Here is a 16,221-nt window from a genome sequence, read left to right as displayed (position 1 = left end):
AAAACTTCCGGTTTATTCGACACACATTTCTTAATATAAAACCTTTTTTTTCCAATATTTCTGAAATCTCTTTCTTAATTTTTATTGCATTTCCACTGTTTCAGTTCCTGTCAATAAATTGTCTACATAGAAATTCTGTTTGATTTCTTTACTAGCATTCGGAAAATTAAACTGCTCTTCATCGGCGGCCATATGTAAACTTCTTATCGCTAAGAACGAGGCTGGAGCCGTTCCATATGTCACCGTATTAAGTCGGTAATGATTTAACTCTTCATTTGGGCTAGACCTCCAAACAATCCTCTAAAGATCCCTTTGATTTTCCTTTATCAAAACTTGACGATACATCGTTTCGATGTCCGCACCTAAGACACAATAATGTTGTCGGAATTTTATTAGAATTGAAAACAATTCATCCTGGATCACTGGCCCACACTTTAAAGTGTCATTTAAGCTGACTCCAGTGCTAGTCTTCGCACTAGCGTCAAAGACTACTCTCAATTTTGTCGTACTACTATCTTTGAAAACAGGATGGTGCGGTAAATAATAATTCTAATTTTGTCTTTCACATTCTATTTCACTTTTTGGTATTAACGTCATGTGTCCCAACCTTTCATACTCCTCTAGAAACTCTTTGTACCTACTGTTCTCTTATGACTTTATTAGACGTTAACTTCTTTTCCAACTTTAAAAATCTTTTAATAGCAATTTCCTTTGCCTCTCCCAAATTTTCAATATTTTCATTAAAAGGGAGTTCTACTATAAATTGTCCATTAGAAGCATGCTTAGTGGTATTAACAAAAAACTCCTCACATTCTTGTTCTTCTTTCTTCAGTATTTTAGTCTGAGGTACTTCATCCATGAACCAAAATTTTTCCTAACACACACTTTGTACACAACCTTTATTTTCGACACTCATATTAGTTGAAAAAGGCACACTTCCAGAAATTGTCCAACCTAATTTAGTTTTCTGCATAATTGGAATTCCTTCTGCTGTCTTGATTTGACCAATTGATAAAAGATTAAAAATTATATCAGCACCCAACAAAATATCAATTGGGCCAGGCATATTAAAAGTATTATCTGGTAAATTAATATTTGAAGGAATTTTAAGATCTTTATTTACAGGATACATAGGTAAATTACCAGCAATCTTATTTAAAATAAAACAGCTCAATGAATCTTGAAAATTACAAAATTTAGATTGCAATTTAATTTCAACTAATTTGGTGGACTTCGATATAGAACTATTTAGGCCTACAATTGACAAATTTACTTCCTTTTGGTCTAAATTTAAAAGTTTTGCAAGGTCACTAGTAATACAGTTGGATTGTGATCCACAATCTAATAATGCTCTCACTTCATGGGTATTTCCACTTTTATCATAAACTAACACTTTGGCTATTGATAATAACACTTCACTATCCTTAACACTTCTAATATTATTGGCACTATGAGTACTAACTGATAAATTTTCATAAAACTCACTTTCATTTTCATGATTTAGGCTGACACTACTTTAATTAAGAGTGTCTACTGTTGAAACGAGTGTAGAGACTTGGACATTTTCATTACTATTAATTTTTGGATTTTTTGAAGCTTCTTCGGGCCTCAAAAAATCTATGTATAACAACATATTATGTGGTTTTCCACATTTATTACAATTAGATAAAGTACATTGACTACTCATGTGATTAGGCTTGAAACAATTTGAGCACAAATAAAACTTCTTTATTTCATTAAACCTTTCGCTTGCATTGAGAGACATAAATTTAGAACATTTTGAAAACCAATGACGGTCTTTATTACAAATTAAACATTTGTCATTATAACTTAGAAAGGATCTAGAAAAACCTTTATTAGAAATTTTATTTGGACCCTTTACTTGAAAATTAGACTTTTCATTAACAGAATGCGACTTACTAGCACTGCGACTTTCTAAAATTTGACATCTTCTCCTTTTAAACTAGATTGAAAATAATAAAACTTCTGAACATTGGACAAGGTGTTGTTAGAATGTATTAAGGCAATAAAGGTATCAAAAAAACTAGTCCAATTATCATAACTTCCCTCAAAACATGGTAAATCAAGGGGAGGTAATTTAACAGCATTAGAAACCATTGAAGTTTGACCTTCATTCATGTTTAAATTAGCAAAATTATTATTGCTTTGTAAATATTCTTTAAATTTGCAAATAGTTTCAAAGTACATTTCTTCAGGGAAAAAAATTTAAGTTTATTTTATCAAAACTCTTAATACTGAATTATTGCGCTACTTTGCGCAATAATTCAAGGTGGAATTTGAGTAATTTCTTCGCGAATGTTTGCCTTTAATGCTTCTATCGTCTGTGGGCGATTAATGTAGACTTTACTTTTCTTACTTTTTTATGGGAAAAAATCTGGGGAATGAGGCGGCCACTCAATATCTCCATTTTTTGATATCACCTTGGTAGGAAAAACGTCTCTAAGATGAGCAACCGTTTCACGAGCTGTATGACATGTAGCGCCAACCTGCTGAAACCAGAAGTTTTGTAAGCCATGTTCTTCCAACTGTGGTTGCCGAAATTCACGTATCATTGTTCGATATCGTTCTCCATTAACAGTAACTGCATCGCCCCTGGCATCTTCAAAAAAGAAAGGTCCAATGATTCGATCTGAACATATTGCGCACCAAACAACAACCCTTCGATCAAACTGCACGTTCTCTTGAATAAGGCGCGGGATTTCTATTCACCAAAACCGATCATTTTGTCTGTTAACACGACCAGAAAGACAAAAATTTGCCTCGTCGCTCATTATCAAATTTTGCCAAAAATTGGGTTCTGCTTCCGCCATGTTCATCACGATTTGTGCGTATTGCAAACGTCTTTGAATATCAATTGGCTGTAGTCTGAATACTGTTTGAATTTTGTATGGATACATATGCAAGTCTGAGTGAAAAATTATTCCTAAAGTCCGCTCGGATAACCCTAATTGCGCCGCACGTCTCCTTGTGGAAGTTTTGGGTTCTGCGCGAACACCAGTCCGAACAAGCTCAATATTCTCATTTGAACGACCAGAACGAGGTCTTCCAGTATGCTTTACATCCCTTACTGTGCCACTTTCCAAAAATGCGTTTGATAAATGTCTAATTGTTTGTCCGTGTAGAGCTCGGCGATTGCCGGAATGCGCTCTCCTAAAAGCGCGTTGAGTTAAAATTATTGAAGAAAAGTTTTGAAAATACAATTTGACAATTTCTGCGCGTTGTTGAGCCGAATACCGCTCCATAACAAAATTATCTATTTTTCTACTTTGATATAAAACTTCACTTTTGACAGCTGTCAAGAAAATAACATAACTATAGCAATATTCTATAGGTTGGTATATTTTGCCGCACCCATTATTTTATTAGTTAACTGATCACATGAATTAATACCACACATTAAATATTTCTAACTGCGATACCAACTGAGTACGATCACTTTTGAGTCGCTTAATATTTTCTTTTTTGGTAGCCATTGTTAACTTTTTTAATTATTTACTAAGTTACACACTTAATTTCAACTATAAAGTAATAAAACACAACATACATTTATTTATTAATAAAGACCACTTTAAAAAACTTTCAAATTGAAACTTACCCCCACCAAAAGCCTCTTACCATTCCGCAAAAAATCGCCAAACGAAACCAATATTACTACTAGTTCTTGAAACCGTTCTCCAGGTGTTTTCCGCGCTTCCTTTTGCTTGAACAGCGGCCAGTCCAAACGCAGGCGAAATTAGACCTAAACGACTGCTGTACGCTGCACGTGATTTTGTGCGACGACTCGTTTTAACTGGAGCAAGAAATCTTGCAGCGGTTGGAAACAACTTCTTCACAGCATTGGTTTTATTTATTTATTATTGTTAGTGGTGGATTCCATATCCAAGACAATAATTCATTTGGATCGAAGGACCAAATAATTAGTTTATTTATTTACAATTTCGGAGATTAAACCCGGTGAACATTGTTTTTTTTTACTATTGCGCAACAACATGCAACTCACATACTCACTGCCTACGTGACGATTTTCGCGACTCGACAAACGATAGGCGCATCAAAGATGGCTACACACAGTGGCGCCGCGAGGTCATTAGCGGAACACAATTATATACCTGAAAGTGTTTAACGGAATGAAGAAAAACCAGAGTAGGAACTGAAAATCTCTTGAGTGCGTTAGGAAAATGGAAGCAACAAATGTCGTAATTACATCACCGGGTAATAGAGCAATAAAGATGTATACGCCTTAGAACGAATTTCTGCATTATGGAAATTACACGGCAGTAACATTAGGGAGAACGCCAACGTTGAAATTTGAAATTTTTTTTCAAGTTAAGTGCTTTAAACATATAGAAGCATCTTTATTAAAAACAGACTTTCAATACCATCCCTATACTTATCAATAAGGAACCCTCGTTCATAATAAGCTTTTGAGCTTTAATTCAAATTTAAATTCCTAACAGGAACTATGCTAAACAACTATCACTATGATTAACTTGTAATAAGCAATGTTCTAGCAACTTGCAGACCGTCAAGAACTTAAATAAATCTTTTACTGACACGTGCAGACACGAAACGGTTAAGCCTTAAATTGTGTTTCCATTTACTGTGCTATCTTAAACCAATAAATAACACCCGTCAATAGAAGAAAATGTTCCATAAATTTGAATACATATAATGGCAATGTATTTCTCTCGGCACCTGCAATAAATACGTTTAATGCAGTATACTGCTAACCTGGTATATTTTTAAAATGTCCTATCAAGAAGTGATAACGTTTTTTTTTTGTTTCAGAATTTGCTGCCCCTGCCTGCTGGAACTGGTGCTGCTTTAGTAATACCCACCAAGTACCACTATAATACACACAACCAACACATTTACCTGTTGCCAGAGTGCGCAATTCAACAGGTAAACTTAATAAGAAAAAGAAAGTTGTTTGTGATAACATATGCACCAAAATGATGCTGATAAGTACCATTTTGATAACATTCACCAGTTTGTGTTTAAGCTGGATTAACAAGCCAAATGATTTGACATGGTAATCAACTTGGTAATCTTTTGATACGCATATGTGTTACACATCATGGAAAAAACTGAAAAATATATGCGCTTGTCTATCGAGATACCGGGATCCATGGTTAGCATCTTTGAACTCAGACGACCTTCATACCACCGAGCTAAGAATTAATAAAAAATCGAGGGTAAGCAGGCCGTAAAGTACTTTTACAACTCCACTAAACAACCTATACGCATTTCCCGATAAGAATCCTATCCAACATTACTTGGCAGGATGTAAAGGTATGCAATTATCTGGTGCCTGTCGAATAAAAGTACTGCCATAAAAAATAGCAAACGATGATATAAACGATAATGGTTTCTATGTTAATTGTAAAGCTCAATCAGAGCCGGGTTCACTTCTGTCTCACGCTTCTTGCACTCTTCTTTAGCCTCATCATCAATTTGTATAGTTAGATAAGTTAACCTACGTGTTGTACTAAAAAATCATCTTTAGAATACTCCCTAAAAGTACAATGGTTTCACTTTTTCGCATTTAATTTCTTATGTAGGTGTAAAATTAAGAATGGCACAAGAAGTGATTTCTAGATCACTTCGCGGAAATCATTAAAGATGCTTCAGCAGTGAAATGCACTTAACTTTATTGGAGTATTGCGTAACCTTCCGGACATGTGCTGGTTAGGAGACAGAATATTGAATACCTATTGAAACTTGAAACGAGATCTTGAATTCATTATGCTAATCGGGACTTTTACTGTTCATGAAAGTGATATAAGAATAGTATCCAACTAAAGTCTATACATAGGCAATTATTGAAGAAACTATAATATAAAAAATTCAAATTCTATAAATTTGATTAAAATTGTGTCATCTGCATAAATAACAATTGCAAGATAGCCTCGGGCTTGAATTCTGAAATAATGTATTATGAATTCCAATTACTCATTTAAGAACGTACTCCATTTACCTTGAGGGTTTATGCAGAAACAAACATATATACAACCAAGCGTTTTTTGGAAAAAGTGGAAAAAAGAAACCAATCACTAAATTTACTGAACTTGAAAAAACCATTTTTGTACAAGGTGCAACATAAGGCCAGAAACAACAAAATAATGGTAATGACTGTGTCTTGTTACGTACGAAATAGAGTTTTCGTCCGTAACTCGTTTGGTTTGTGTTTTTAATGTCCGTGGGCCTAGTTACACAAGTAGACCGATTCCGATCGCTTAAATCCTCCAATTGCACTTTGTGCACATTTTGTTGTAAATGTGGGTGCGTGACCTGATAGGTTATCAGGTGCCGTAGTCACGTGATTGGTTTCGATTTTAGTCGGGGAAGCGTCGGTTTGTGGTCGTGTTTCTTTGTGTCAGGTGCCATGTGGCCTATTTAATCACCCCATTTGTGATATCGGTCTCTTTACCACTACAGCACCCGAACTGCCGACATCTGACCTTTTTTCTGAGCGGTGAGGCGCGTGTGTGATTTTAAATTTTTAATCCGTGATCATCTGGCCGAATTACAGGTAAATTGGTTTTATTGTTGGTTCTTTTCAATTATTTTGTATCGGTCCAATTTTCCAACACAGCATTGTGTTCGGCCCAACCGGAGATTCAAAGACTTTTCTAACCGGAGATCCAAAGACTTTCCGACCGGAAATCTAAGGGTTTTCTGACCAGGGATCTAAGAGTTTTCCCGACCAAAGAACATTTCAATCGGGGATTGAATCAGCCTGACCGGGACTGCTTTGTCCAGAGTTTTCCGGACCAACCCACGTGTTGGAAAAGCCGACCAGCGGCCACAGAGTTTCAGAAGGTCAGAGTTGGACCACCACAATTCCTCACTTGATTTAGTTTTATTTAATTTAATTTTATTTTTATTTTTTAGTTTATATTAGTTTGCTCTAAACAACTTCAACACTTGTCATCACCTCTGGTCACTTTTTTGGTTGCCGGAACAAGTGTTGAAGCTGTTTGTTTGTTTTCCCTGGTGTTCTGCTGTTTTCTGCCTTAGGTACCTGTCACCAGTCTCTGGACCCCATTTCCTACCTGGAAATCAGCGGTGGCCACTACTGACTACTGGGAAGAGGATACTGGAGGTTCCAGGACCCAAACATCGTCTTTGACAACTGGTAAGGGCAGTCAGTTACGGTTTGGCACTGGGAAAACTTTTTCTGTTTTTTTTTTTAATTTCATATTTAACTTTCTTTTTTTTTTCATTTGTTTTAAATTCAACTTTCATTTTGTTTTCTCTTATTTTAATTTAAATTCCTTCAATATTTTGGTTATTGGCAACTTTTTGTAAATTTTGTAAATTGTAAATATTGTAGTTTTGTTTTTTTTTTATTTGTAATATACACGTGTGCATATACAACAAATGGTTCGTTTGATTTCCTGCAGTATATCCAAGTGTGTTCATTTATAGCCAATTATGAACTCATGCAATTAATCCACGACCTTGAGCAATCTAATTTAAAAATGTTGAAATCTCATTAACGTGAGGTTTCATCATAACAGTCTTACATTTCTTAAATTATGGCAGAAATTGTTGAATACATTTCCGGACACCCCCAGATTCTTTAATTTTTTATAGATTCATTATGTAATAAATATTTACTTTTTAGAAGGCTATAACGCTGGTAAAAACTTGTGAACTAACCAGCGCAAATAGGATATGTAGAGCACCAAGGGATTGGTCCCTTCTGGCCCTTAAAAACATTAGGACTGGAAAATCGCATTACTTCTTTATCTGCAGATGTCCAGACAGCAGAACGTTGTTAGTATAGAAACTAGAAACCAGGAGAAACTATACTGGGTGTCCCAACTTGTATGAGCAAAACAAAAAACATTTTAAGATTTGGTGTCTCATATCAGTTCATGGGAGGATTGAATAGAAAAGTTGGTCAAGTTGCATAGTTTAAAAATGCTACTATAGTAGATGGTTCAAAAAACATTTTTTGCAGAGGGTCCCACGACAAACCAACTTATGCTAGCGTGCCTGGCATACGCGTATACGGAATTATGTGCGTAGACATTAAACATAGAGGCAGATCTTTGAGAACTACACGGAGTCCTCCCCCATTCCCATGACAAAAATCCCGAGAACTTGCAGAATCAGCATTATGGGATTAATCGAATTCAGTATATGCTACAGCAATTAGTTTATATGTGATTACAATCTATCTAAATCTGATTGAATATTTATATCTATTTAATCACGAAAGCTATTTATTAAGTTCGTTTGATAGTTTTCGTCCAGTTTTCAAAGCGCAATTAGTAGTAGTAGTTAGTATACGAGCATACAGGGTGCATGTGTTAGAAAGTGCCACGATATTGTTTTAATTAGAAATTTAAGAAGAAATTTAAAACTCCTAATATGCTACAAAGAGATGCAATTTAGTTGAGCTAATTGAAAACAAAAAATCTAGCAAGTATGCTAAAATCATTCTTAGACTTAACGTCGTTCATGTATTTTCCTCAATCAAAATAAATCTCAAAATTGTAGCATACTTTGGTACGAATACACCGTAAGTCATTAAGATGGTTTATAATCTAACCACAGCTTCTAAGACTTCATTATTAAAAAAACACTTTAAAAACATTACCCTGTATTCAACTTCAGCAATGCTAAAGCGATCTTATGACCTGATATGTTGATACCTCTGCTTGTTGATAACTTTCAACTTGCAAAGCAAAGAGTGCTGGAAACTTCACTGTGCTGTACCTTGATCGGTAGATAAATAAGTTAGCCTAAAATGCAGTCTAAGTAGATAAAGTTGAGTATAGTAAGATAAATAGAAGTTGTAAGATAAAAGTTAAACTGTTTTGGGCCATATCTAAAATTCGTTTTCGGCAAATATACACAACAGGTAAAATAAGTCCAATCTAAATTTATGTTCACCCACGACAGTTTTAAATATGGCTAAAATTTAGGGATTTTTTTTCATTCATATAAACAAAATACAAAAGCTAAAGTAATACCTAATAATACCTAGAGAATTTACTTGGATACCAGGAAGTACTTGTATATATTATGCACGCAGAAATCAATAAACTATTAGAAGAATATTAAAAGTATTTCTGTACCACCCAACAACCCAAATTCAAAAAAAAGAAACGCAAAAACTTACTCAAAATAGCTGGAACTACCCGGATACTGGTGGTGAAAATGGGTTCCATTAGTCGCACTTCTGTAGCCAGGAAAGCATCGTTAAAAGTATTGTAAGCAGCTCTTCCTTCAGCAGCAATCAACTGGGGGCTAAACTCCTCCAAACATAGATTTCCAACCAATTTTAAATTGTCGACTATCACAGCGCAGTTTGTCACGGGTTCGTTACATATGGGTCCAGCCTTTAGGAAAGTTTGGAAAGCATTTTGAAACTGCTGATACAATAAGCAATTTCGGTGCGTCATGTTCAGTTCCAGAAATATGTTTTGGGAATAATTTTTTGTATTGTTGATAAGCAAGTTGGGGCAATCCGGCATTTTACCCACGCTCCAGATTTTATCGTAAAGGGTTGCCCATCCGGTTCCCACTTCCTCACAAGCCATCTCAAGTTGAGATTTTAGCTGTTCTATAGCTTTATTTGTCCGTTGGCTTTTAAACACTTTTGGTTTCGGTGGTGGTGCTCTAGTTACCATGTTAAGTAAACAATAACGTTTCATTAAATCAATAAAGCCATATTGTTCATATTCTTCAATGGTAGTAAACAATTCGTGGTTTTTACTGATTATTTCTGTCAGTGGTGAAAGTAATGAAACCACTTTTACCACGTTTATCTTTCCTCGACTCAAAAAATGTATTAAGAACAGTTTCTCTTAATGCGACCATAGGTGGTGACACATTGAATTTAACTTTGGCAAATTTCATTTTTAGATCTTCGATACACTTTTCTAAGTGACCATCTCCAGCGGTAAGAAGAACTAATTCATCCGTTTGTACGCCGGAGTCCCTCTGGCTTAACAGTTTTAAGCCATGGCGTAATATTGGTAGATGTTTTGGATCAACTGGTTCAATTGCATAGCGCACAACGGGGAGCAGAACCTGATGCTCAACCAGCGGCACTATATTTAATTGAGTAGATAATGTCGCGGTTCGATTTATGCCAGTGTGTACGCCGTCAATACCACAAATTTTTCCAGCAGGCACACAATCCGTCTCAATCATGTCCTTTCCAACCAAAATATATAGTTTTTTTTATTGTAAATGTACTGACACTTCTATTAGTTGCAACAAAAGCATCAGGATTTTCTGCTAATTTTGATTCTTCTGGCAAATAGTCCTTCGTCAAAGCATATACTTGTTGTCCTATTCGTAACGATCCGACAAACATCCTTGTCAGACCGATAATCACTAGTTCATCTTCAATTAATTTAATCTTATCTTCATCGGTCGTAGATGACGAGGAACATGCTTGGTCAGTTGTTGATTGTTCCGTCGGCTTAGCGCGATGCGCCGATGAAACTATCGGTCTAGGTTTTCGCACCTGATGACTGACGTTAATAGCCTCCTTTTCCAAAGACAGCTTATAAACCGAAAATAGCTTTGAAACGTAGCAATAGGTTAATGTTTGAAGAAATACTTTTTTACCAAGAGGACTCCAAGTAGACAGAAGTAATTTCACTTGTTGCCTGCCATTGATCGTAAACAGCATTTCTCGCGTTGGATCCGTTATTTTTAAGGTCTTGATAGCAACCGTCTGACAGACGTGTAGAATACTGCGAAGACAAAACTGTGAAAATATGTTTGTCTTTTGTTTTGTCACGGCTCCAGACTTGACGTTGCCTTGAGAGTCCACCCAAGAATTTTAAACTCCACATAAATATACAGCGTGATGTAAACTTTTTTTAATAGATAAAAACTTATCAAAGTTTCATTTAACATATACCAGGTGTCCAAGAGCACCCTGGACATAGGAGATTAACATGGAAAAACGGTTTTGATTTTTTTGCGCCTGTATGGTTCATTTAATGGAAAAACGCTTTAGATAAAACTTTTAGAGCACATTTTCGGCTATCAACTGGTAATTTTTTCAATACCGTAGATTTGACCATTAAGACGCAAAACGGATCTAAATTTCGGAAGTTTTAAATCTCGCGCCAAGCGGTCGTTAAGGAAAGTTTATATCCGGCCGTGCTACCAACCATTCAAAATCATAATAAATCGCCGTCAGTCATTCTGTAATCAAAACAAGTTTATTTAGTAATAATTTTGAGTTACTAACCACATAATGCAAAGAAAATAAAAATAAATCGTGATAAAAATACTTTATCAGTAGCCACAGCCCAAAAATCTGGTAAGTTGCATTTATAACCTCATTCCATGGGTCTACTCAACTTATTTACTTTGTAGCAAAACTCTTTAAGAAAACACTGGTTTTGCTTGCAAATATTTAATGAGGATGACCGAATCAGCTATCTCAAGCCTCTTCATAACACTACCAAACGATTTAAAGTGATGAAAACAGTGGACAATGAAGCCAGATCTTTGAAGATAAGTTTCCTACTGTACAGGGACAACAACAAATCGGCCAAATACTTTCTTCAAAAGTGATGTGATTTAGCTTCAATGTGCTTAACTTCACGGACTATCATCAGCGAGGGTCTTCATCAGTGTTGCAACTAAAACTTAAAATGATTCAGTGTTGATATCTTACTTAAATCTCAAAATTTGATATGACTGAAATGTGAAGAATCTTCACACTCAATTGTTCCAAATAAAACTTTGTACACTGAATGTTTGTATTAATTATTTATTCACAGTTCAAGGTACAGTATACATTTTCTTCAAGTGAAAAGCTTAAGTACAAAAGGTGGCAAAGAAAACTGGTCTTACCACATAAACAGTGATTGTTCCACAGATTGAGTGTGAGTGGGTGAACCTTTCACCATACAAGCTATGCTAAAAACAACTTTGTCTTACTAACCTAATGTGGGCTTGGATAATAGTGTAATAGAGTTCCAAATTAGCAAAGGTAGGTGAAATGTAGTGATTGAATGTCTCTAAAGAGAAACAACTTGCTTCTAATTTTATACACCATTTCACAGGACATACCTACCAGTCAAATGTGACTTTGATTATCAGTATTTGCCCTCTTGTGTGGTCCCTGTATAGTAAAGCAACTTCTTCAAACATCTGCAGACCTTCGTAGTCCATTGTTTTTATCACTTTCAATCGTTTAAAGTGATATGAAGAGGCCCGAGATAGCTGATTCGGTCATCCACATTTGCAAGCAAAACCAGTGTTTTCTTAAAGAATTTTTGCTACAAAGTAATTAAGTTGAGTAGAGAAATTGAATAAGGATATAAATGCAACTTAAATGTGCTCTTTTACTTTTATCTAAATCGTTTTAAAAAAATGGGGGTTATTATTTGAAAACGTCATATCGAAGGTCATATCTCAGTTTTTGGACACCCTGTATATTTAATTTTTTTCTCAAAAAATGCTCGTCAATGCACACACTGTATGTGGAAACTAATGTGTGACCGAATAACTTTTATTTAAATTTCAAATTTTGGTTTCAATATTTGTATTAAAAAATTGTTACAACTGTTCTAGGTCACATTTTGATGGCAACATACAACGAAATTTTTTATCGAAGATACAAAAATCTCAGCTCACTGCCTTGAAAGGAACAGTCAATTGTACAAATACTAATAGTTTTTGTACGGAATCTGATACTCATCAAAAACGTTCTATCGAGGACTATGAACAAATCTACTTAAAAGTCCATGTTTACCGAGGTAGGTTATAAATAATTGTATATTTTAATATTATTCTCTGGGAGTCTGGGACGATAGGACGGTTGTTCAGCATGAACATGATAACATGAATAGCAAAACTGAATCGAAACAAGAAAATAGTTGTGAGAATTATCCTAAGCGGTGGAACACAGACGATTAAAAGCTGGAGTCGAGAGAATAGCAGTAGTGGAAGTAATAATCATGGTATTGATAACCATAGCAAACATATAAAGAAAAGCCGAAGTCGGCAGAGTAGCAAAATCAGGTAATAAATTGTACCATTTTTACTCACTAAAACACCACGCTTTCTTTTTATTTAATACCATAGACAGTGCGTTTTTTTTTAAAATTTTTAAGCCCACGTTAGACCATGTTTGTGACTAAAACAAGGTGGTCAAACTGCAGAAGATCATCACTGATATCAAGAAGCTGATAGCTTAGCTGAGAAAGATAGCTTAAGTTTAGTAAAAAAAAAGTATTTTTTTAATTGTATTGTTCAAAGTGAACTTCGTTTGAAGCCAAACAGATGATTGTTTGATCCCAAACAATCGTAAAATGTCTTTTTAGCGTTCAAAAGATGTCGGGCCATGATGCAGTCAAAATATGTCACTCTACCTGCTACTTGCTCTGCCAGTATTAAAAAACAAGTACCTATTATGCATATAGGGAGTAGGCAAACTTACTTAAGATTCAAGGTATTAAAGACAGATCCGTCAAGTTTTACATCTGTAGTAGCAAAATAACATGGTCTAACAGAGGCTTAAAATTAAAAATTGAACACGTAAAATCCTATGTTGCGCGTTAAAAATAACGCACCGTATTTTGTTTGTGCACAAACAAACTGACGCTGACTTGAACTGACAACTCGTGAACAATCTCGACAACAATTTACTACCGGGCCTAGCCCGGCTGTTTATACAGGGAGGTCCAGTTGTAAGTGTCAGTAATTCAACATTCGATAACTTATCATAAAATAACTTCACATGCATTATGTCATTTTCCTAAAGAACGCTTCCTAAGGAAGAAAGAGTTCTCCAAATTTCAGTTTAAAAATCGTATTTTGCTTAACTGTCAGATCATTCGATCCATTGGCAATTTTGATCAAATTTGGAACAAGTACTTATGAAATAAATTTTTGTTATGAGATGTAATTGACATTCGTCAAAATGGTTTTTTGGCATCGATATAGGGGGATGGTCTTTATTTTCCCGCTCTAATTTCTACGCTTACTGGATATTATTTAGAAATTACAAAAATGTCTACCTAAGCTATCGTAAATTTTACTTTAAAATGGTTCAAAAAGATTCAAATCCCTTTATCTGAGAGGTTAACAAGTCAATTTTTGACACTGAAAAAAATAGTCAAAAAACAGGATTTTTGGACTCATTTTTACTGGCGTTTATTTTTTACATTATAGGTAGTGTAAAACTGAACATTCAAGACTTCCAAATTTATACTGAATAGTCTAAAAACTTGATATTTACTTCTAAGAATAATCTTATAATTTGTTTTTCCAGACTGCAATCCATTGTCCATCTGCAATAAGTGTTTAAAACTGAATTTCAAGTACAGTGCACTCGGGTATTTGTGACACCGGTTTCGTCAAGTCCCGTTTAATACGCATTTGAGCATACGTTTTGTTGTGTTTTTGCTGTTGTATTGGATTATCCCATTATCCCATTAATAGGGGATCTGCGCTACCCCCTAACTGAAAATTTCAGTTCTGTTCATTAAAAAATTAATGTAACATGTGTTTTTTAAAAATCATTTGGAGTGTCACATTTAACGTCCAAAAGTTTAATTGTGACATCCTAATGGTTTAATTGTGACACCTCCGCAGACCATCTCCTTTACTTAAATTGAAGCTAGTTGTGACTATATTTCAGTCACAATTAGCCACATTATGTTTTAGGATGGGTTTAGAAACATTTCTAAAGAATGTCACAATTAGACTACGTCGCAAACATATACTGAAAAAATATATATTTCCACAAAAAACAAACCAAATAACATCCATTCATTATTAAACGTAGGAAATTAACGCAAAACATATTGTAAAACATCTTATTGAACATTGAGGCCACTAAATTGTATTGGAAACCTTATTTCTCCTCTTCGACCAGTGGTAGGTGTAGGAAGGACTTGGTATATTTGGTCCGCTGTTTTGGTATCAATATCTTCTACTTCCGGCCAAATGAAATAATCTTTCTTTCGTCTGGCAAATTTTATTTCAAGGGAATCGTCTTGGTTGATCTTGAGTATTTGACCAACATAGCGCTTGACAACTTTTTTAGTGGCATATGTTGCTAGTACCCATGCACCTGGTGTCATATGAAAAATGTCTTCTGGTTCGTCGATCATTGCACTTGTTGATTCTAGCTCAACTAAGTCTTGAAGGGTCTCCACTTCTTGGTACTCATCGCCCTCAGAGTGAATGGAGATATCTGAAGAACTGCTACTGGAATCGTCTTGACGCTTCACATTTTTCTTGGCTTTCTTGTCACATTTCTGTTTTGTTTTATTCAAGTTTTCGAGGTAATCTTCTCTGGTTGAAACGTCTCCAAAATTTGAATTTCCGATTTTCTTTCTTTTGTTCGGGGTTTTCTTTGAGCATGATATTTTCTGTAAAAGTAGAGTCTCAAATGATGTTCTTTCATGTTTGGGGGGTTCGCTATCTTTCTCTACTGTTGTTGGCACATTAAGTCCCGAAGTGGATGGAAGATCTACATCATCGAGCGTAGTTGGTGAAATTTCAACGGCAGGTATGTGGTCTTTTTCCAAATTTTTTTCTTCCTTGTTTTCAGGATTTGGCTGGATTTGCTTGCTACCCTTGTACGCTGCTAATTCTTGAGCATTAAATATATCCTCTTTAATGGCAGCTCTATTTATTTTATGGTTTGTTCTATCGTCGTAGAGTCCAGTGATTTGAAAGGCCCGTTTTATTAAAGCTGTCGCAAAATTAGCCCATATTTCTCCAATCGTAACAGCAAATTTTGCTTTGCTTAAGGACGTTCCGTAATTTTCTCTTTGCCATATTGTAAGCTTCTCATCCCATGTTTTCTTGAAAATTCCAAATGGCAGGGCCTCCAAGGGCTGCAAAATATGAGTCGTATGTGCAGGTAACTTTAACAGCGATACATTTTCTTGTAAAGCTAGCCTAATTAACTTATCTGAAATATGAGACACATGTCCATCAAAAATTAGAAGCAAAGGTCTTTCATTTGGGCAATTATTCAAAAAGCTATTCTTGAACCAAGAATAAAAAGAATCGGCTGTCATCCACCCGCTTGCTGTTGCCGCATATCCTGTATTAGGAAATGCATTTTCTGGCATCCATATATCCCATAAATGCTTCGCCTTGTATAGAATGAAGGGGGGCAGTTTGTCCCCATTTGCAGACACAACAAACAGTATTGATGTGTTTGTTCGTCCTGTACCTTGAGTATGCCTA

The 16,221-nt window shown here is 35.3% G+C and overlaps 1 long non-coding RNA gene and 1 pseudogene across 1 annotated transcript in view; both read left to right on the top strand.

Annotated features, from left to right (window-relative positions):
* LOC145739872 (uncharacterized) overlaps window positions 1-16,221 on the top strand; it is a 175,970-nt gene that overhangs the window by 117,744 nt on the left and 42,005 nt on the right. The gene's annotated exons all lie outside the window — the stretch shown is intronic.
* Window positions 2,076-8,159, top strand: LOC145739856 (uncharacterized; annotated as a pseudogene).

The sequence above is a fragment of the Ips typographus genome, unplaced genomic scaffold, assembly GCF_016097725.1.
Source record: "Ips typographus isolate SLU unplaced genomic scaffold, UJ_Ityp_2.0 IpsContig73, whole genome shotgun sequence".
In the NCBI taxonomy this organism is placed as follows: domain Eukaryota; kingdom Metazoa; phylum Arthropoda; class Insecta; order Coleoptera; family Curculionidae; genus Ips; species Ips typographus.
Note: the sequence above shows the minus strand (reverse complement) of the source record. Positions and strands in the feature narration are given on the sequence as shown.